Genomic DNA, 13,915 nt, shown 5'->3' with positions numbered 1-13,915 from the left:
CATTGGCAAACTCGAAAACCTATGTTTTGTCATATCGTGCATGAGACGGTTGGCCCACGGCCACCAAAATGCATTTGCGGTCTCAGAGTAGAGGTATCCGTATTTCTAGACTGACAATCCCTCCTTTGGCTGTATGCTAAACGTCTCATCTATTTATTGAAACCTCCTCTAGTGATGATGAATCTGAAGTACTTATGTCTGAGTCTTGCATGCTATCGTGGACATCATTGTCTTCATCAATATCTATTGCCATCAACTCTTTTTTACTACTATCTCATTTGGGTCTGGGCTAGTTCGATCATGAGGTTGTTTTTTCTTTATTATATGCATGCATCCTTCCGTACATCCCTCAGTTACCTCTGCGCAAACTATGGGTAAACAATGTATACAACAACAGCACGTTAGGAATATTCCGAACACCACTACTAATATTGAGATCAACTTACATCCCCAAGATCGTAGTATTCCCCAAAACCAAGATCCTATTCCCCAGCTCCCTTCTCCAGTGGGGAGTTCAGAACTTAGAACGTGCATTTTCTTTGTTGCTTCAAAGATCGTGGGGGGAATAGTCATCGACATAAACGCAACATGCTGATCCGACTATTTTGCAAATTCCCCCACGATCAACCAGGATCACATCGAGAGCCATTCTATTTTGTAGCGTCATTACCCTGATTCCGCTTTCTTCCAACGTCATGTTAAATAATATATCTGTTGTGTTTATTGTATTCTTTAGGATTCTGGACAGTTACCTTATATTTTAGGAGTTCACTATCTGTCCTAAGAATGGAATGATGATTTCGCTACATCAGTTGCTATAAAACACCTTTGTCAGTCCTTTTGACTCTAGTTTTGGATAATCTGGCCATGGCTGCTGTTTCTAAGAGGAATACTCCTGGGAACAGTAGCCCCAGGTAACATGTACCCCCCCAGTTTCTGGGCAACCAAAGGTATGCTTCCTGTCCACATATAAAATAAACTGGATCACCTACGTATCTATTTCCCATCTTAGTACCACTGTATTCATACAGCCAGTATATGTTCCCACTGAAAAAGAGCCTTTCTTTTTTAGACAAAAAGGGATTGTTCTTGGGCTATAATTCACTGTGTAAAATGGGGGAATTGCATCTTTGTCCCCTTCTGTTCTTACACAAAACGTCATTACAGATGTTTTTCTGGCGGGGACAATCTATCTCGTCTATTTTGTCGTGTTATCTTCTGTGTACTTTTCCTCGTGGGCTCTAGGGCTATTACTTGTGCTTTATGAAAAATGGAACAACCCACAGGCTTCATTATTATCTCCTCAAACTCATTCATGTTGGTTCTGTCTAATTGACCCGTATTACTTTCATTCCATTTACCAATAGAACATTGCACCTAAAGATGCACTACATGCAGCACTTAATGGTAATGGCTGCACACACCACCATATTCCTTTCCCGGCGTGCTGTGGTAAATGGGCACATACCCAACAGTTTGTTTTCTTCAGGATTGCATGTGTCATGTTCATTATCAGCAGTAAGGTGTTATTTCCAAAACCTTCCCTGTGTTTTTCTTCCATTGGGGGTAGGGTATAAGTGATCACCTGAACCGGGCTTTCAGTAGCGGATATATTAATTATTGGTAAAAACATTTCTAATGGGTGTATTGTTTCTACCCACCATAATATTAGGGCTGTCGATATTGGTGCTACCACGTTCATAAAGCACCAGCATACAATTTGTTTTATCATGCGTTTTTCTTAAACTTATAGTCTTTATAACTGACTCATTCTCAGCGGTGGTGGTGCAGGAGGAGGCTGGAACCGGTCCCGGCATGTTTCTCGTCGTCCTTCTTTTTTATCACAGTTCGTTGTGGATATCTTTCTTCGTCGCGCTTGCTCTGATGTTAATAAGTTCAATGGAATTGTCACAGTTCAGTTCTGCCTGTCCTTTTTAGCCTGGATTCGATAATTCGTTTTTAGGCGAGATCACTTGTCCCCTCTTTCACTGCTCAGAGGACCTTTGATTAGTTATCTTTTCGCCTTAGTATCATGTGCGCCAAGCTTGTCCGCTCTGGTTCCGGGCACATGTATTTTTTATGATCACACCGAGGAGCCGCGAGTCTTGAATTGTCCGACTTGCACAATTCTCACGCTTCTCTCCTCTACACCTCTGGTTCCTTCTCCGTCCATGAGCTGAACCAGAGGTTGACATAAACACCAAAAAGACTGCGGATCACTTTGTCTTCCGAGGCCGCAGGTTGTATCGCCTTGCTCCTAGTATCGTATGATCCGTGAACAGTGCCGGTGTACTTTCAGATTCAGGGTTGAAGTCAGCCTGTGACGCTACTGTAGGTGCTGGTGTGCGCCGCGCCAATGATGCAGATCCGTTTTTTGGCGTGCTGGCAATTGCTAGTGGGCGCCAAAGGGGTACACGATTTGGTTTTGCTGGTATTTGCAAGGCAGATTTCGCGTCAGTCAGCAGTGATGTCGATTCTGCTGGGCAACGTTGGGGCACTCTTTGTCCTTCCCCCCTCTTTGGCAATCGTCTCAGGCTTTGTTTCGAGTTTCACTTCTCGTTTTGGCAGATTAGGTGGCTGCTCACTGGCAACAGTTTCTTTCGTTTCTGGGACCGCTGTCTCTTCCCGGTCATCAGTGTCAGGCAAGACTTTCTGTGCAGTTGGAATCTTCTTGGCATGGGTGGCATGGATCCACGACTTCCTTCCATCCACCCGTATTGCCGTCTGCGTCGCCAAAAGTACTTGATGGGGCCCGCGCCACCTGGGTGCTAATGATGACTTTCTTTCAAAGTTTTTTAGCAGCACCCAGTCTCCTGGCTCCAGCGCGTGCCCCGGACAGGTGTATCTCACTTGTAATGCCTCCTGCACCTGCTGATGAATCAAACGCAATTTCTGCATTAAAAGGCCACAAGAAGTACTCAGCACAGGATGTTCTATCTCACTAAGTCGTTTTGGCTGAGGTGCGCACCAAACATTTGCCGGCCTCCCCATTACGATTTCGTACGGGGAGAGCCCAGTTTTAGCCTGTACAGACGTACACATGCATAATAGTGCTATTGGTAATGCATCCACCCAACTCAACTTGCTTCCCGCACAAATCTTGCTAATCTTTGATTTAAGAATTCCGTTGTGTCTCTCCACAAGACCGGCAGAACTCTGATGCCTTGAACTATGGAATCTCTTATCAATCTGGAGACCAGCACATATCTGTATTACCACTGCACCCACAAAATGCGGTCCATTATCAGACCATAGGACCCGGGGCAAGCCAAATCTGGAAAAGTACTCCTTCAACATTACTTTTGCCGTACTCATTGCTGTGCAATCTTTTAAAGGATATGCATCCACCCACTTACTGAATGCACAGATCACCACCAAGACGTATTTTAAGTTTTGGCACCTCTCCATCTCTATGAAATCAAAATGGATTACCTCCAATGGCATGGAGGGCAGGCCAAAACTGCCTGTTGTATTCACTGTTCCCTTTCCTACATTGTGTTGTAAACACGTGATACAGTTCTGCACCAACCTCTCTGCATTCTTTTTTATGTTTACATTCTGCCATACTGTAGAAAGGTGCTGTAATATTTTTGGCACAGATGTGCGTCGGGCTGTGGGCCATTGTGACCATTGCAGTCACATACGAATTTGGCAACATCCAGTTTCTAGTTCCCTTGTCCACCCAACAACCCTCCAGATCCAACTCAGCAGATCCCTCTGCCCATCCCTGTATTTCATCGGCCGTAGCCTCGGCCTGCATTTCTTTGACAGTCGCAACTCCATCTTCTATCATACAGGGTACTTCCTCTGTCTGAACCGTCATCATCTTGGTATTCAAATCTGTGGCGGTTTGTTTCGCAATTCTGTCTGCAAACGCGTTTCCCTCTCCTACTTTGCATGTTACTTTTTTATGTGCCTTGCATTTCACTATTGCTAGGCGCTTTGGAAACGTGAGTGCAGGCAGCAATCGTACAATCAAAGGGCCATGTTGAATTCTGGCACCATGTGATGTCAGGGGAAAAATAAAGGGGTAGACCTGCGCTTCAAACCCTGATCCTTCAGGTATAGTACGTAAATATCCAAGATTGGATCAGTGAGATGGGATGACACTCCTTAGTACATATTCACATTTTATTAGCTAGATTTAGCATATGAAAAAACATTTTTCACAGTATAAAAAATTCATAAACTTTTCATATCAACATTCATAGCCACATACAAAGCTCATTCATACATTCGCACAGAACACAAGCACCCGTGATATCATTGGGTTTTAAGAATACAACTTCATTTCATATGTTGTACAATAGACCCAGTCCCTTAAATTAGGTGTCGTGGTGTGTCTAACACCAGATTTTTGGGTCAGGTATTTGTCACACAGAAAAACGTCGACACGTGTTTCGGTCGGAGACCTTCCTCAGGACGTGAGGCAAAGCAAAAGTTCTTCGCCCAGGTTCTTAGTAAGTAAGGGCCCGTGACCAATCTAAAAACAACCAGAAAAACAGTGTCATCCCAATTTATTTAACAAGGTGACTATTAATGTCAGTGTGTTACAGATTTCTCGACACACTCAATCCCTACTCACCCCCAAGTTCCAATTCGAGGAAAGGTGAACGGAATACAGGATATTAATCCTCCACTGGACTCAGTGCAAATACTGAACCTGTGGAACCAATACAAACATATATTTCAAATCTCTGTCCAGCTCAAGATTTTTACTTTAACCACTAAAATACACAAGTCACAAACGTACACAGGAAGCCACACTTGCGTGCGCCCATGGTACAGCTTGAGACAAATCGTCGTCGTTTCACCACTGCACAATGCAGCGTAGAAATAGCGCGCTTGATGTCCCATTCACAGCGTTCTGCCAAAAATAAAACACATATATGCACCATGTGAATATGACCCTAAGTGTAGCTCCAAAACAAATAGAGCTCCTTATACACTGGCCCATTATCCCCAGGTGTAGGTTTTCTACAGGGTTTCACCTAGCGCATTTAACAGTGAAAGCCTCATGAAAAAGTCTATGCACCTAGAATAATCATTATAGATAATTAACCACAACAAAACATGCTCAAAGTTAGTGTCAGAGCACCGGAGAACAATCTGGAAGTAGGAACCATGTGCCCATGTTGTGGGTGCATGGTTCTTTTCACTTTTCACGTGGTAATTATTAGACCTTGTATATTTATTACGAACTACGAGTATAGGAAAGAGATGGTTTTCTCTTTCCGGTGCTGGGTAATCAGGAAGAAACAACAAAAGGGAAGACGAGAGATTGGAGATGCATCCCAGGATCGAGGAAATTCAAGAAGGTAAACGCCCCCACTCCCCATTTGGGGAAGACCTGAAGTAGTCTCCGAGTAGGAGGATCGCAGTGTTTTTTTGACAATGCTGTAACTTTCACATTTATAAACTAGTGGGTTATTAGGGAAATGCGCCTGTGGAGCATTAAAGGGGGGGGCTCTCCCATGGTCTTGAGATGCTGCACCATGAGGCAGCGTGAGACCTTCTAGAGGTCGAATTGTGGCAAATAAGGGAGATTTCAGGCAAATACTAGGGGACAAGGCCGAAGGGGGCTCAGGCAGTGGAGCATTGTGCTTAGCTAGCCTGACTGTCTGGGAACTACTGGTGGTCCAGTCACTCGCCAAATATGGCACCAGTTTGTGGCTGGACGCTAGGGAAGGGGGGGGATGAGGTATACAATCCAAGTTGGAGGTTGGGATTGGGAATGTAGGGATGTGTTCTTTTGGTTGTTTTCTCAAGTGATTCTACAATGGTGGAGGGGAAAAGGCAGGGCCATGTTAACGGCAGGTTTGCTGCTTAACCAACTGATAGACAGTGAAGGAAGGGCTGGCAAGGAAACTATTCTGCAAATCCTATGGCTAATCCAATTTCTGAAATGCCAATAGGCTCCCTGTATGCCAGGGGAATCAATTTGCCCACGAAAAGGCTGTTGGTGATGCAGGAATTTACTTAGTCTTGCTGTTCTTCCGGGAGACCCATTCCTTGAGGGACATGGAGCCGGGGCTAAGGGCAAGGGTTATGGGGCCAGTTTTCCAAGCCTCGTTTACTAAAAAAAAAGAAGGGGACGGCAATAGTCGTTTTGAACCGCCTGGGTCTTGTAGTAGAGAAGGAACTCTGTGATCAAAGGGTTGCTATTTGTTTCTCAAAGGGAAGTGTGATTAATCCGATGGTCTTATCACTCCTTTCCCGGCAGTGACCTCGACCAATGTGGCATGGGGATGGCAGCCGCTACCTGATCTTGACCCTGGGGGCGGCTCTGAGGGAGGATCACATGGGGGGAGACAACCTCTGGGTTAATATCATGGTGCCATTGGATGAGACATTTTATCCCCCTTCTTCTTTAGGATAGCCCATCCCTGCCTAATGGCTTACTGTAACACCTCCACTCATCCACCTAGGAAATATTCTGAAGACCTTCTAATGAGAGCTGTTTGTAAGTCATCACAATTTGACGTACCCTCTCAAATTAATGAAAACTCCTTCTCATCTTCTACCTAGAAGTCATCTACAACTGACTTACCTTTAAAGAACAATTACACAAACTTTCCAGACTTTACCTATCGAATTCAAGAATGGACTTTCATTCACATAGCTAACGGAGAACTGCAACAAGGAAGATGACCAGAGGAATGCAGATGAAGGAAGGCCAGGGACACAGGCTGTGCTCTAGTCATTGCGAGCGTATACCTGTGCCCAGGAGATATAAACAAGTGGAGCAGCTGACTGGGGAGAGCTGCTGGAGAGCGAAATCTGCTTCTCTCGGAACTAGTCATGAGGCTGGAGAAAGGGCCATGGAGTCGACCGGGTTGAGAATCAAAAACCGGGAAGCTGACCTTGAAAAGAAATATGCTGCGGCAACTCCAGAAGCCAACAGAGGGCTCCTGGCATTCACTCCCTGGCATTCACAGGTTTTAGGAGGCAGCCTTTGCCTTCCTGGAAAGACGCGAAGCAGAAGAGCGCAGCTGGGACCGCAGGATGTAGAGAAGCCAAGAAGAGGATACGGCAACCGAAGAGGCGGCGCAGAACAACTGCTGCCGGCTTACCACAGGAGAAGGAGAATACGCCAGCCAAGTGTTCTGAGTACACCCAGGGGAAGTGGGGACGCTGGGGCATATAGGCAGCCATGCCAAAAAAAGAGTAAACATTAATGGGGGAAGGAGGAGATTGTGTGAGAGAAAGATTGTGTCTGTGAGAGAGAGAGAGATCTATAGAGAGAGAGAGAGAGAGATATAGAGAGAGATGTATAGCGAGAGAGATCTAGCGAAAGGGAGAGAGAGAGAGAGAGAGAGAATGATTCTTTGAAAGAGGGAACGGAATTAAAACACAAGACTTTAAAGTTTGCGAGTGTGTGATACACATGTAAAAGAAGCTCTGGCAGGATCAACAACCAGGCAAATATAACATCAGAAAAAGCAGAAACAAGAGGCTATCAATTATGGAGAGGTGTGCAAAGCCCACCTGAGAAACACCCTGGCAGGGAAGTATACCAGGCAGTTGCAAGTGTATGTATAAAAGGAAGCTCTGGTAGGAATGTACACCTGGCAAGGACAAGTGGAACATTATGTAGGGAACACGTGAATCAAAGCGGTCCTGAGAAAAGCAAATCATCATTAGCAAAAAGGCTGTGCTGATCAAGAGAAGAGGAGTGAAAAACTGGCAGGAGAGTACAGTAGGTGTCCTAACAAGACAAAGAGCCAAGTTGTTTTGTACACGAACTGTGTTATTACTGAAGAGAAAAACGAAGGAACTGACATTGATTAAGCAACCGAGAGAAGAGAAATCCAGGGGAAGGGAATCGCCCTCTCGAATATGAAACTATATCCTGTTAAATATTTTGTGTTGGAGTTAAGCATTTTCCTTTTTTGAACATTTATGAACCATTTCAAGTCAAAGACATTATCCTTTTCACTTTGTTTGTTAGAATGTGAGGGCCAGAATAGTACTTTGCACACTGGATGGTTTTGCTTTGGACATTCGGACATTGACAAACCCTTAGTTTGGGTTTTAGGTAGAAAAACACAATAGCAGGGACAGAGATACATTTCACCACCCTTTTTTATTTTAATAAATGTCTTTGACCAAAACCATGACTTCCTTGTGTCTGAGCCTCATTCCTGGCTCCTCACAGAAGATACAGGGGAACAAACTGACGATGGGTTCTGTGTATTGCTCGAATGGTGGTCAGATCGCCTGTTGGGAAGTGCTTAAGGAGAAGCTAAAGTTGTTTGTGGAGGAAACCCTTCTAGTGGGGGAAGGGCATTTCAACATAGTCCTCAACCTGACTAGGGACAGGAAGAGGATGGGGGCATCAGGGACAGCTTTCCCAAAAGATGGAAATTCTAAAAGATCTAACCAAATAAACCGCGACTCCTTCTCAAGGATAGACCTCATAACTGTGGATGTCACCCCGAAAGGCCACATATCTGGTTCTCGGGTAGATCCGGTGCCATGGTCTGATCACGATTTAGCGCTAGTAGTTGTGGGAGAATGGCGGGGCCCTGCATGGAAAGGTAAATGGAAGTGTAATGGTTCTCTTTTAAAAGATAAGGAGGTTTTTCAAACCATTTTGACGGAGGTTAAAGAATATTTTTACATCAATGTCAATGGGGAGGTTGGACCACAAATGTCAGATGGGGTTAAGGCAACTATCCGGGGGGGAGGAGGTTACTGATCCGGATCAGATCCCAAAAGAAAAAAAGAGCGTGAGGCAGGAGAACGGCCTGAGGGCAAAAATTGCGTCATTACAGTCAGGGGGTTCCCCACACAAATACATGACTTCGGAGATGGTGATCAACCTCAAAACTTGCAAGGTCCATCTTAAAGACTTGCTGTTGCACGACAGAGTGAAGAAACTGCTATTTCTTAAGCAAAAAAGGGAGACCAGGCAGATAAATTCGTAACCTGGAGGTTGAGAGAGAGCCAGAAATCTAAGGCAGTGGCAGCATTAACATCAGCTGAGGGGTCAATGTATTAACACACAGAGAACATAAGGGTTGAATTTGGGAAATACTCTGAGCTCCTCTACAAGTCTGAATATGGGGCAGATACATTACCACGTTTCTCGACCCTTTGCCGATACCAGGAATACCAAGGGAAATAGCCTCAAATATGGACAACCCTTCAGTATTTCCCTTTTGAATAAGGTGTTAAGCTATTTGCACAGCTCTTGGGGGGAATATATTGGAGGGAGTACTTCCGTCTCTGGTCCACAGAGACCAGGTGGGATTTGTAAGCTGGAGGCAGGAACCGGACAGCATAGGAAAATCTATTGACTTAATGCATTTTGCACAGAAATGATCTTGATATATTATATGATATGGCATTTGCAACGCACCTATACACAAGTGTTTCAAGGCACAACGAGGCAAGGAAGGTTGAACAGAGAGAGGACGGAGACAACAATCTTACTAGGCCAAGTTACATTGAGATTGCAGGGGAGGCGGAGGGGAAAAGTGCCCGGGGGAAATGGGAGGGGGTAGCGCTGTACATGGGATCAAAACAATAACAAGAAGTGCGGCCAGCAGGTGGCAGGTGCAAGGGTAAGACAGCAGTGTCCAAAAGTGCATGTAGGGGGACTGTAGGGTTACAGATACAGAACCAAGTGCAAGGGTTTCCGGGAGGCAGTGTGGGTGTGCAAATGCAGGGGCAGGGACCTGGGCCTGAAATCGGAGGGTAGCCAGGTGACCAGTGCAGTATCAGACAGGAAATCAGCAGGGGACAGGAAGAGAGAAGGCAGAAGCAAAGGGGAAGATCTTGAGGTGCTTCCGGAACCAGAGATGGTTCTGCTCAAGTTTCAGAGAGGCATGGAGATTGTCCAGAGGGAGGCTACAACCAAAGAAAGAGATCTACCTCCAACTCGTTGCTTGGAGAAGCGACTGACCCTGAGGGAGTTGGAGGTGGAGGAGCGAAGAGCTCGAGTAGGAAGGTATTTACAAAGAGAGAGTTGGAGGTATTGATGACCCAGGCCCCAGAAGGCCTTGTGGACAATGCAGAGGGTCTTGAACTTAATCCTTGCAGCCACTGGGAACCAATGCAGAGATTTCAATGCCGCAGAAATACGATCCCTGGGCTTGAGGCCAAGGACAAGTCTTGCAGTCGTGTTCTGGATGAGTTGCAGAGGGCGGAGAGTAGAAGCAGGCAGATTTAGAAAGGTGCTGTTGCAGTAGTCCAGCCTAGAGAGAACCAGAGCTCTAGAGACAGTGAGCTGCTGGGGGAAGGAGAGGAAAGGAAAAATACCCCTGATGAGGTGCAGTTGGTAGTTTGACTTCTTAAAGACGTCAGAGATGAGGAGAAAAGGAAAGTGTGGAGTCGAAGATGACCCCAAGGTTCTTAGCCTCACAGATGGAAGCAGGAAGAGGGCCAAGGGAGGCCTGCCAGAAAGTGACAGGAAAGGAGGGTGCAGGTGTGCCGACAAAGAGAATCTTTGTCTTACTGGCACTAAGGCAGAGATCGTTGGCGGCACACCACTCCTGAATAGCAGATAATCCAAGATGAGAGGAGAAGAGGTGGAAGAGGGTAGCCTGAAAACGAGCAGAGTGCCATCCGCATAGCACTGAAAGTTGGAGCAGAGAGTGGCAATGCAGTGGCTTAAAGATGCCAGGTATTGGTTGAACAGCCAGGGAGAGAGGTTAGACCCCTGGTGAACACCACAGGTAGAGGGTGAGATAGAGGAAATGAAGGACTCAAGTTGGACCCGGGAGGTCAATCTGAGAGGACCGAGGTCAGCCAGGACAGGGCCTGATTGGTGCTAACCAAGTTATCACGGAGACGATTGAGCAGGATGGAATGGTTCAATGTGTCAAAGGCAGAAGAGAGATCGAGTAAGATGAGGACGGGGGAGATTAGAATCAAGGTTAGAGAGCAGGTCTTCACGGATGTTCAGGAGAGCAGTTTCTGTGCTTCTGGCTGCTCTGAAGCCAGACAGATGGTCATGGAGACAACCAACAGATTCAGTGAGAAGATTAAGGTGGGAGATGGCCAGCATTTTCAGGAGTTTGCCCAGGAAAGGAATGATGGAGATCGGGCAATAGTTAGCTGGGCAGGATGGGTCGTCTGAGGTTTTCTTGAGAAGCGGCTGCACAAGAGTGCTTCAGGGGGAAGGGGAGGCTCCAGTGACGAAGGAGTGGTTGCAGAAGTCAGCCAGGGCAGGAGCGAGGGTGTCAAAGTGGTCCTTGGTGATTTTGGAAGGACCTGTTTTGACGATACTTTCCTAGATCGGACTTGTCTAGAAACCTTGGCAGGGGAGAACAGAGGAAAGGAAGAGAAAGAGGGAGGAGAGGAGACACGGGGGGCAGAGGAAGAGGCGAGAGTAGAAGGTGGAGGATTAGGAGATGACGAAAGGGTGGACAGGATGTCCTGGGTTTTAGAGATGAAATGAGAAGCCAGGGCCGTGCAGAGGGCCTGGGAGGGGACAAGAGAGGTAGAGACTGCAGCAGGATAAGCCAGCTCCTTGCAGATTTTAAAGAGTTTGTCTGAGTTGTTAGATGCTGCAGAAACGCAGGCTTGGATGTGGGCTTTCTTCTTAGTGTGGACAGAGAGCCAGTATTGCTTTTGGAGCAGGTGGCAGACCAGTTTGTCAGAGGATGCGCAAGAAGCTAGCCATTTCCTCTCCGCCACACTGCACTTGCTCCAAATGTTGTTAGCACCAAAGAGCGAACAGTAACTTTTCAATCAACATGTAGTGTTTCTGCTCCCTGCCTAGCCCATGATAATCTGCATCTACAATCCACTTTCTGCCTTGCTTTGTCTTCATTATAATCTTTAAGTACAGAGTTGTTAGGTAGCACACTGCGCCAGTGATAGTAGATAAAAAATAGATATATTTTTTACGAGACTTTAGGTACTAAATCGCAGTCTTAAGTCATCCTTGGCCTTTCTAGAAACCTATCCTAAGCCAACATCATCCACACGCATGGAGCACCGCAATCCGGAAAGAAGCCCATCAGCAGGACCTAAATATCAGAATAAAACACTGATGCAGTTTGAGGGACCTATCTTTCACCCCCGAGCCCTCCTTTTGATCATGTGCCATCCCCTCCCTTCTCTACCTCAGGAAAGGCCTGACGGCACCTGCGTGCACTCGTGTGGGCCAGGGCACGACCTTGATGGGCCTGCAGGCTTTGGTGGGTAGTCTTTTTTTGCCCTCAATCAATAGATTGCGGATAAAATACTGTATAGCGTGCCCACAGAAGTCCTGCCAGCTCCTGGAAGTTGAATGCCTTCCGAGTCACAGAGCCTCTAGTCATCTCTGCTATTGTTCACTCTGCATCTCCTGGTGGATGAAGGAGAGCTCCTAGTGCATTATTCGCCCTCAAACTGAGATTGGTGCCATAGGCAACCAGAATTGCAGCCAGATCAATCTTTTTGCTTTGAGAACAAGTAGCGCTGTGTCCTAGAACGGAAAGTGAAACACCTGGGGGGTTCTTGCTTGACGTGGACCTATTTTTCCCTGTTAGTCCACAAGTAAATTGGATTGTCCAGTGAATCCAAAATCAGATTGTAAGAGACTGCTTCAGCCTTAAGAAGCCCTATCCCATCATGCCAGTATTAAATGCACTACACTGTTGGACAGCACGTTTGTACCTGGGGAATGGTGCTTGGCCAATCAGAAGGCTGGAACGAGGGCGAGAACAGTGTGTGCCGGCCATTTTCCTTGTTTATGTTAATTATTCTTAGTTTTTTATTCTTCAGCCACCCAATGCCCTTCCCTGAGCGCCCACCATCTTTTTTCTCTTGGCCCCTCCACAAACCCTCCCCCACTGCCCTGCCCACCACCACAACCACACTCTCCGCCCATATCCACAGCCTCCGCCCACAAGTCAACTCCCAACCCCTTCTACCATCACCCATCCATACTCCCACCCCACTTACTTTCTTGTACTGCTAGCACCACCTCTCTGTCTTGTTTTTTTCTTCATTGGAAATTGGGCTTGCGCAATGTGCTGTCTCAAGGTTAAAAAGAAAGAAATACATCTATTAGCACCCAGGACGAACCCCGGTGCGTAAATGACAATCACCACCACTTAGAGGGCGTACATGGCCCATGCTGAGGCCCTCTCTTTGGTCGGGCATTACCGCTCTCATCAGGGCGCTGCAAGCATAGGATCATAGCCTCACAGACCTGGGGAAGGGGGCTTTTTCTGGTAACGAGCTGGGATTTCCTCTGGCTCACATAAGGGATTGGAACCCTTGATCGGGTGCATTGCCTGTCTAGAGGCAATGCACTCATGAGGAAGTCATCCGCCACCTTGCATCCAACAGGTTCCTGATGACTCTGAACTGCACTCCCTGCTACATGGTGTAAATTCCATTCCTAAGTGCCTTGCTTTTATGCATTCTGTATGATTGTTTTTAATTTTGGTTACCCTTGATTATACCACATCGGCTTAAGTTGGGTATGGGGTGAGGGTGCTCTGTGTAGGAGGAAGTATCAGCAGGTTAGTTTGACCACTGCAAACTGCAAGTAAAATGAGACCTCCATTTTGCGTTTGCCTGGCCATGGTTTACAGGGCTTGTTCCCCGCACTCTCCTGCCCATTGAAAGGGATGGAGTATGGCATGAGATCTGCCCACCAGCCCTTCAGGCACCCTGCCCCCCTGGAGGATATCCCCGTTCGTTTTAGGAGGTGTAAATGGAAAGAACAGGAGTGGTCACCCTCCCTACCATGAGACCAATGCTGCTTGGAACATCGTCCAGTGAAACCAGTGCTGAATGGCACGATTCTGGTAAATCTACCCCCCTCGCCCCGAAGGGTTGTCATGGGCAAATAAAGAGCCCCAAAGAACATGCACTTTTGGCTGGCTGCTGTAGAATGCGACCATTTGGGAGTAGTGTGTGGTTGGGGGATGGGGTGTTTTAACTGCCCTAGAGCCACCGACTGAATGTA

General features: G+C 46.6%; 1 protein-coding gene across 2 annotated transcripts in view; it reads left to right on the top strand.

Annotated features, from left to right (window-relative positions):
* The window catches only part of CD82 (CD82 molecule), a 339,614-nt gene that overhangs the window by 255,881 nt on the left and 69,818 nt on the right, over window positions 1–13,915 (top strand). The gene's annotated exons all lie outside the window — the stretch shown is intronic.

Source organism: Ambystoma mexicanum, chromosome 11, assembly GCF_040938575.1.
Source record: "Ambystoma mexicanum isolate Mex_15411 chromosome 11, UKY_AmexF1_1, whole genome shotgun sequence".
In the NCBI taxonomy this organism is placed as follows: Eukaryota; Metazoa; Chordata; class Amphibia; order Caudata; family Ambystomatidae; genus Ambystoma; species Ambystoma mexicanum.
The sequence above is the reverse complement of the archived record's forward strand: the minus strand, read 5'-3'. Positions and strand labels throughout refer to the sequence as shown.